Source organism: Geospiza fortis, unplaced genomic scaffold (assembly GCF_000277835.1).
Source record: "Geospiza fortis unplaced genomic scaffold, GeoFor_1.0 scaffold162, whole genome shotgun sequence".
Lineage (NCBI taxonomy): Eukaryota > Metazoa > Chordata > Aves > Passeriformes > Thraupidae > Geospiza > Geospiza fortis.
This window is the reverse complement of record NW_005054316.1, coordinates 7,434,613-7,444,365: the sequence shown is the minus strand read 5'-3', so window position 1 is coordinate 7,444,365 and position 9,753 is coordinate 7,434,613. Positions and strand designations below refer to the sequence as shown.

At 38.4% G+C, this 9,753-nt stretch overlaps 1 long non-coding RNA gene across 1 annotated transcript in view; it reads left to right on the top strand.

Annotated features, from left to right (window-relative positions):
* LOC115947792 overlaps positions 1-9,753 on the top strand; it is a 28,148-nt gene that overhangs the window by 17,869 nt on the left and 526 nt on the right. Inside the window, exon 2 of the long non-coding RNA XR_004081655.1 lies at positions 5,618-5,722. This is a non-coding gene — a long non-coding RNA (uncharacterized LOC115947792). The remainder of the gene's footprint in view (positions 1-5,617; positions 5,723-9,753) is intronic.

Sequence of the window (9,753 nt, the reverse complement as noted above, 5' to 3'; positions counted from 1 at the left end):
TATTTGACTACAAATTTACCTGACTGCTTGCAATATACTGTCAGAAGATTGCTTTACAATCACTTATTCTTCCTGGAGATTTCTCAGTGCTTGCAATTTCCCATTTATAGATCAGTTTGGGTCAGTTATTGCTGAATTTTATGTGTGCCAACACTTCTTCATATAGATTTCTATCTGGCCACCTTTACTGGCAAATTATTTGCTTTCTCCTGTTCTGGTAGGAACCATAATGTCGCAAATTCTTATTTTCTTCATAACACACAAATTAGAGTATGACAAAAGGTATTGCTGGGAATAATTTTCCATTCTTCAGTTCACATCTTAACGCCAGTGTAGACAAAGTCATGAATAGTTATAGGAAGTACTTTAGAAGTGTTGTGTTGTGTTGCCATGTTCTCTGTGTGAAAATCCCCTTGAAGTCAATAAGAGTTGTGTATGCTATTCAGTGGCATAATCAAGCAATAAATTATGAAAGCTCTGCAAACACCAAACATAGCAAGCCACAAATAAACGGCTTTAACAAGTGACAAAAATACCCAGTAAAAGAGTTAAAGCTAATAGTTTTGAATGTGATGAAATTCCTGTGGCTGGTAGGGTTTGGCAACCTCTAGTAAGTGGGTTAAGAGGAGAAGCCTACCTTGTGCACCTGCCTGCTGCAGGGCTTCCAGGCTTTTCCACTCAGACAGTGAATTTCAATTGTAATTATGACGGAAGAAAGGCTGAATGGCGACTTGTGTGCCCCATGATTGCAGCATTTTCCTGCTCGAGGATGCCTCATAGTTTGCTTCATTGGTGTTCAAATTTAGTTTTCAGAACAGTTCAAAACAGATCTAACATAAAATAACATTTTAAGTCAGTGGTAATGCTAGAAATCTCCTCCCAGAATCTTTGCTTCAATAAAAGCTGTCTACAAAAAGTGCATTTGAAAGTCTACTTTTTTCACAGTACATTCTGAATAAAATGTTGAAATAGAATTTTTCAAAATGACCATTTTAAGCCCATAATCCAAAATGGAATTACTAAAAAATTTAGAAGATCATGACACAAACAAAAGGGACTGAGAAATGTGAGCCTTGTATTGACTAAAAGTGACATTCTGAAATTGTTCTCTCAGATCTTAAAAGCCAATTAAGAATAAACAAAGGATCCCAGAGGTCTGAGATTGCTGTAGGCTTTGGAGCTGAATCTGACTTACAAGAAACAAGATCTTTGTAGAGCACAGCCCTGCTTGTCCTTGGAGTATTTGTAATGGCAAGATGATTGTGTGCTGAGACACTGCAGCTGTTATCAGAAGCCAGCAGTTTATCACAAAGCAAAGGAGAAGCTGGCTCTCACTGCAAGGGTTTTTCTGCATTTGCTTTTGGAGGATGCACCCATGGCACTCCCTTGGACAGTAAAAGTTTCTGACTCTGACTATAAAAGCATTTTTGCTTTACTGCTTGCAGAGTAATTCTGAAGCCCAGGCTATAAGTGGGGATGTAGAGCTCCAGCCCTCCCTGCTTTTAGAGCAGTGCTAGACTGGCCAAAAATCAATTGGGTTGACTCAGCCTCTTCTGATAACTTTCTTTTGGCTAGAATAAACTGAAACTACTTCAGATAATTTTGTTTGAAAGAAGACTCGTGACTTCCTGAAAGCCAGATTCACCCAGCATCCCATCCTGTGCCAAGTGGTCTGTCACTCTAGAACAATGAATCATGCCACCCAAGCACACAAAGCTCAGCCTCAGTCATCCCAGGCATTCTTGCTCCTCTTGCCTCAGGAGGAGCAAAATAAGGGATCATTTTGAGAAATGAGGAGAAGGTAAAAAACTAACAGGAGATAGAGGAGAGCTCCTGACATCTGGGGGTAAAGAGATGTTCTCTCATTGGGAAGGTCATTCCACACATCTGAAAATCTCCTCATACTGGTTTGATCTCACTGTCACAAGGCTGAGCTCTCTGTTTGCAGGAACTATTATTCACATAATATTTTGATTTCATGTAAAAATGTGATTTTGTAGGCAGATGATAAGAATTTTTCAATTCTGGCAAAATCAAGGGCTCTTATGGGAAAGAAAGCACTGTAATAAATACTGCTTTCTGGTCATTTATCTTTTGTATGCAAAAAAAAAAGTGTGTGTTTTCTTAATTGATATTCATTTGATCCTTTGTGAGTTACTTAATTTTCTTTGAAAAAAAATAAAGGAAGATAGAGGGAGAGGAGAGATGTATAATTACCTCAAAATATTTCTTAGATGGGTATTTTTTTCCATAATTCAGTGGTCTTGAGAGCAAGAAAATGTCTATTACTGTGTTAGTAATTACAGAAGAACTTTGCTTCAGTTTACAGTTTCAAAAAGGCAGTGTACATTTTTCATGTCTGAAGAAAATTATTGTGGACATTTAGCCAGCAATAAACTTAGACTTATAAGCAGGGCCTACATTTACTTGAATTACTTTTATGTGTGCCAAGACAAATTTCAAATTTGGCCTACCTTTATATTCCTGTTTACCATTTAGTGGCTTATACTGTTACAGTAGTTGTTTTATGTGGAAGGGAGCATGGAGTATTTCTTCCTGCTCCACTCTGGGTGAGTAGTTGGTTACAAGTTTAATGCATGTATTTCATAAGTGCTCCTGAACAGTCTGGAAGGCTTGGAATATAATGCAGCACTAGGATGGGACACACATATGATTGATTGTATTTCTTAAAATGTACTTCACATCTGCTCTAAGGTAATTTCACACCTATTCCAAGATATCATTTTTAATCATCCAATTTCCAGGACATTTAGATTCATCTCAGCACTTTGTGTTAGTTGCACTGTGTCCAAGCTGTCCAGAAAACAAAACTTCTATTCTATGAGGAAGCAAAACTTTAGAAGTTGGTGTTGGTACATGTTTGGGTAAAAATGAGACCTTCAGAAATATCTTAAAAAATGAGGTGGCAAGAGTGGACGATCATTCATTTGCCATCAGTTCACTGGTTAGTCTACTCACCTACATGGAGTGGCTTGCATGACCTCACTTTGCCCTCTCCCACCCCACCAAAACGTGAGAGCTTGTTGCTTACTCTCAATTCAGCGGATGTTTTCCTTCCAAGCAGGGCTTGAGAAATTTCGCAGAGGTTTCTGAAACGTTTGTTAAAATATTCTAGCCAACTTAACACAATCTTCTCCATGCTAATTGCTCTGATTTTCCAGGAGTCTTCCAGAGATTTTCTTACTAAAGTATTTCATATGTGTATGTTCTCAGAAAATGTCTTGTATGAAACTTCTGATGAGAGCTTCATAGAGCTACTCAAGATCTTGTTTTTGCTTAACGCAATTTAGTTTTGATTCTTCTTCAACAATTCTCTAGGTCTCCCCATAAGAATAATCTTTGAAGGAATGCTTAGAGCATAATTTGTCATCTGGTTTCTAAATAACTCCAGCAAAACTCTGTTCTTTGTGAAGTTAACAAGTCATTTTGCACATGTTCTTTGTGTAGATGAGATATATTAACCTGAATGCTGATCATTGTCCCCAACAAAGGGGTAAGAGTGATAATTTTTTATGTTCCCTTCTTGGACATATGTAGCTCTACAGCTGAATACAAGTTGCTGGTTAGTTATAGCGACTATTTAATGAGTAAATAGAATAAGTGTGAGAGAGAGATGCTTCTTCTGTATTAATTTTGTGACATAGCTGACAGCTAGAGTGATATCTTCTTCTTCTTTCTTCTTTTGTTACAGCAGCACTAATCATACCACACAGAGACACATTTGTCATTATATGTAATTATGTGCAATATGTTTATAATATTTTATATTGGAGAGGCATAGGTTTCATAATGTTTTTACTCCAAATTTCTTTCTGCTACAGATTATTTCAGTTTATACATATTTATAAATGATATTTAAAAGTACAATAGCACATTAATTATAATAAAATGTTAATTTGGAAATAGGAGCAACTAGAGAACTGATATAGATGACTGCATAACTTGTGACACAGGGGCAACATTTTGTTAGGGCTTGGGGAGCTTAATTTGGCTCCCTTAAAATGCAGAGAATGACCAGAAATTATTCAGACAGGCTGAAATTGTTATGCAGTTAAAACAGGTCAGAGAAAACCTTGACCCTTCAGAAGATTTTTGAAAGACCTGTTCCTCTATGGACCTTTTACTACTCCTGACACCAATGGGGTTTCACCCTCTCTCATCACCACTTCCCTTTTTTCCACTTCCTCCCCCCTTTTCTCCAGCCCAATTAGCAGATTAGCCAGCAGGCTCTGAAGCCTGAAGAGGTAGAATTAAATTGACTTTTATCACATGTCAAAATAACTGTGGAGTTACCCAAGAGCACATTCATACCCTCTGAGAGTCCTGTCCTTAAGGACCCCCAGGGGCAGGTAAGGAAATCAAAGGTACCATCAAAGCCCCCTTCAAAGTTAGGACATTATCCTCCACAAAAACTCCTCCCAGTGGCGTGCACATGAGGCCCTGGTGGCGTGGGTGGGTGACAGGTGCTGGGGCCAGCAGCAGTGGGACAGCAAGGGACTGTGTTTGGGCAGTCAGCCCCCAACAAGGCTGCATCACAGGGCTGGGCAGTGCAGCTGAGGCGCAGCAAACAGCAACAACTGCAAGTCAAGTACAGTTCCTGCCACTGGCAGAAGGAAGAAGACATTTAATTGGGGGGGGGTTTTTGACTGTGTATTTGAAAATTAGTGTAAAATGGCAGTGTTGACCAGGCAGATGTAGTCAGTAAGTTTTAGCAGATTGAGAAAAACTTCATTATTTAGGCAATGAAGTATGCTCTAACTTAAATTAGTTTTTCTATGTTGCTATGTTACCTCACATTAATGGGATAAGGATTTTATCTAAATGTGGAAACATCTTCAGAGGTCAGTTATGTACCATTCAGGCAACTTGTAGGATATACTCAAAGGTAAAAGACCTTCACTACTTTATCTGGTTCTCAGCAGCTGTTTCAGATCTTACTTGGTATAAAATTGAACACATGATTATTGTCTAGATGGTTAAATTGTGGACCAGACGTGAGCTCCTCTTACAGGTGAGGAACAGTTCTTAAGACTGATAAACAGTTTGGGTTTGAAAACATTTGGGGATTTATTATCATTTAACATTTGTATAAAGTACAGTTCCATAGAGTAACTTAAACCAAGCTCTTTCTGCACATGGAGAAATGAGTGTCACTGGGGAAAGCAAATATTTTACCTCCACAAGAGAGGAGAAATGAAAGGGGGAGCCCTTCAGCTCTTGGACTGCTCATCCCACACCGTCTGGGCTCTGGCAGAGCCCTTGGATCTACCACACACTTTGAATATTTTCACCTCTAAAACAGACTGTTGGATGTCTTCCTGCACACACAGGATCATACCAATGTGAAGTTTGCTTCTGCACACATAACACCTGACACACCTTCTATATCTGTCCTGCAGCTTTCCTCTGACTGTTAGCTCTGAATCTTAATGATGACACCGTCTGTAAAAACAAATAAAATAATTGTAGCACAAATACTTTGCTAATGAACTTTATTATTAATCCAATCACGCTGATAAAGAGCATTCAGTGTGAATATCTTGCCAAACTAATTAAGGTTTGAGGTTTTATTTTTTTCTTATCTTCATTAAATCAGAGAAACAGAGAAGATCCAAGAATTGAAAAGATCTCTGAGGAGAAGAGCAGAAGAGCCAAAACACCAAAAGAGAAGGCAACAAAAAAAATCTGGAAGAACAGGAAGGTAAATGAAAACTTTGACAAAATAATTCTTGTAAAAAAGAAAGGAAGAACTTTACAGTGCAACCATACATATTTATAGTTTACTGTGCATTTTTCTGATTTGGTTTGCATTAATTTACTTAAGCATTATTGTACATATATTGACCGCATGTTTTCTAAATAATTTTGAGGAACATTTGGGAAGATTCAGGCAACAACATCCTGTAAAACTTCTAATGGTCCAAGTGATCAATGCACAGAAGGTCAAGATAAATGCACAAAAAACAGACAAAAAATTTGTCACAAACATGGAATAAATTGGGATAAATGATAATAATGCTGTGTTGTCACATTACAGCTATGGAGGATGCGCTACCAGAGTCTGGGAAGTGATTCATTTTAAGCTTCAGAGGAAAAGCCAATCTTATTCCTCTACCTTACAGCTTTGTGTGTCAAGTTCTACCTTTTCTGCTTTGCACAGACTATTGTGGCAATTTATTTCATGTATGCTATACAGAGAGGGCTTATGTAAAATATATTTATTGGTTATAAAAATTAACTTTTAATGAAGCACTGTTGTTAACCATCTCCAAATGGTTACAGAGCTTTGTGGTAAAAAGAAAATTTAAAAGTGGAGGATAATAAGTGATGATTGAATTTGTACCATTCTCCTGCTATATTCCACTTGTTCTTTTCATTTCCTTAACACAATTATTTTGTAACAGACTCTGATAAAGTTCTACACCTAAAGCATTGTCATAAAATATTCAGAAGTTACTATATTTTATTACTGCTGAGTAAGTAGTTTGCTTTTATTCTTTGGTGGTTATAGTATGGAGCTCTATGGAAGGCTAAACAGCAGTAAAAGAATACAGACTTTATCCTAAAAGTTTGGCAACAACACGCACACACACACCTTTAAGGGCATGTAAGTCCTGAGAGGCCAGGTACAGCCAGCAGGTACTCCGGCAGGTTGAGGTCTCCAGGGAACAGCCCACTGCAGAATAGAGAAAGTGGGAAAATGCATGACTCTGCCACTTTATAATGAGAAGTGCTATATGTATGCTCTCAGGGAAGAGCTGATCTTGCTGATCACCCTCTTAACATCTTCACTGCATTAGACTATGGGTCCAGTCCCTTCCATGTACAAAGGACACTGACTGGGTAGGACTACGACACTATGCTTAATATTTGTATAGGCCCTTTTAAACACTGATCTGCAGGAGCACTGTCCCTGTAGAGGGACATAAGGTGGGAATTGTCTGCTAGTTTTCAAGAGATTTGCACAATCCCAGAAATCCATTTCTCTCTTTTTTTTAATGCCTCTGAATTATGCTGCCTTGAGGATACTTTCAGACCTTTCCTTTATTTGTAATGGCTAATACTTTTCTGACAGTAAACAAGAAATCCCTTGTTATACAACAAATATTACCTACAGATTTTTTTTGTGGCAAGTTGCACTAGTTATAGAGAAAAGAATCCACATTCAATGTCCAGGCTTTGGAAAGCAATAAGTGGCTTCACTTTTATGTACTTTGTCTGGTTAATGCCATCCATAATTGTGCCCATATGATATGAAGCTGAGATCTGTTTGTTTAAGAGAATCATATATGAAAATAAATAAGTGAAGGGGTTCTTATCCCAAGCTCTTGGTGATACAGAAATTTCTAATGAGAAGCTGTTCTTTTCATCAGGACAAATCTGGAAATTTGAGTGCTTCTACCCCTTAGTTAATGAAAAGGACACAACATTGTTAGCTTGTAAGCATGGAAACGGGGAAGCTTCCCAACTGGTTCAGAGAGAGATGCCACCTCCAAACTGCCATGGGGGACTTAAGGCTCAGGAAGATGTTCCAAACTGTAGACAGCAGGAGAGAGAATCATAATAAATCATAATGTGAGAAAACAAGCAGATTTCAGGTATTAACAGGACTTTTGAGAACTAGAAGATCACACAATCTCCCTCATCCAAGTCCCCTCTGGTTCTTGTGGCTGGTATTGAACTTCAGAGTCTTGAGGAATGTTCTGATTTCCACAAAATTTCAAATGACAATTAAATATTCTGGATGGATGGTATAACAAAACACTTTCAGATGGTTCTCAGGAACTAAGTCCAAATCAGCTTTAAACAGAGCCATTTTCCACAGTCCACCAAATCCTAGACAAAAAACCCAAAATCTGTCCTGAGGAATGGTAAGGATTGAGGCTGAACACCACACCAACTTTGTAGTTCTTCATCTTTCCATTACCCTAACATTAAGGGGAGAGACATCTGCAGTCCTTCCTTTCTAATTTGCCTCTCACCATGCTCTGCCCACAGGCCCCATCAGCAGTCCACAGGTCTTTCATTTCCATCAGAATGCTGGACACAAACCCAATGCTTTTGTTCTTATTCCAGCACAATAGGTTAAAACTTTCAACTTTGCATCAGCGATGTTAAAGCAGAATAAATTCTCATGGAAAATATGATATTCAGATGTCCTGACACCTTGAAATAATTTTCAAAGAGCACATCAAATCATTATCCAGCTGCATCTTGATTATCATTAAATGTGGTTATTATTATGTTTTTCAGCAAGAAAAGGCTTTTACAGTGGCAAAGACACCTCTCCCAAATCATATTTTGATTGCATGTCATTATAAACTTAAGTAATTATGGTTATTTGAAATGAATGCAAGTGTATATTTTTCAATAGCTCAGTTTTGGTTTAAGTCTCACCCTCCAGCCCACCCTGTTGTAGGCTGCTAGAAAAAAACTGTTGCAAAGATTTTTTTCATAACCTTTGCAGGTTTTCTACTTTATATCATCAGCATTTTTCAATCAAAAGCATAAATAAGTTGGGACTAGGAACTGCAGCATTTAGACCACCTAGAAATCAAAATATTTGAGAAAAATTAAATGAGCTCTCGAACAATATTATCTTTCTTTTTAGGTTATTTTGAAAAAAATACAAATTTTCACCCAACGGATATTGATAGTTCTTTTTCCCAAGCTGAATTGCAAAATAAAAATATAATTTTGAAATTTGGACCAAACTAAGCCATTTTACCTCATTGAACAAATCAGTCAATATTATAGAGTGATATTTGTTTCAAATGGAATTTTTACAAGGATTATGCAAACAAATAAATTTTAAATTTGTATTTATTATGGAAAAAAAAGAAACCCTTGTTCAGCGATGGTGCTATTTGCAGATTCCATCTCTTTTCCCAGCCCCCTAAATGCTTCAGGAATCAGTGCTCACTGTTTTAATCTTCTACTGACTGTAAAGAGTTACTTCTGAGTTACAGAAGCATAAATAAAATTAATTATGTGCTTTAGTCTCTCACTTTGGTGCTCAAGGAAAGGAGAACCAAAATGGAAACCCTTCTGGCCCTGGAAAAGTGCTGTTAACACACTGCATGTCTACTCAAACCTTGGAAAGAGGGATTTGCTTTTATACACACACAGCAGCATCTCTCAGAGCCTCTAGAGATGAAGCAGGGTGATGAAAACCCCACAGGACAATGATTCTGCATCTCCTGCAGGGCTGCTTCACACAGCCTGCCAGGAAGAGCTCAGCAGGGACCCCTTCTCCTGCTGCCCTTCTGCTGGCTGTGTGAAGCAGCACGATCCAGGGCTGCAGCGTTCTGCAGGTCTGCTCCTCTCCCAGCCTGACTTGAGGTTCCCTTGCCCCTTGCTGAGCCAGCGTGCTGCAGTGGAACAGATCTCTGCTTGGCCATGGCAAGTTATGGGGAGAGCAGTGAGCCAGGAGATGCTGCCCATCACCAGAGAGGAAATCCATACCCTTCTGCTAATCAGAGTCTCTGCCTCTCAGATAATAAGTGGGATCTTTCATCTCTCACGTAAGGTAGATGATTCTTGCTCCTTGCTTCTGCTGAGTTGTGTATATATGGCCAAAATATCACCCAGCTGCCTCAACCTGACAACAAGCACTGGGCAACACAAATGTACCTAAAAAGAAGTTGAAGTGAAGTAGCAATTGTATCTTTCTCAGATAAACAGAATTTAAAAACCCTTTTCTTCACTTGCCTTTTGGGAACAAGGTGCTCA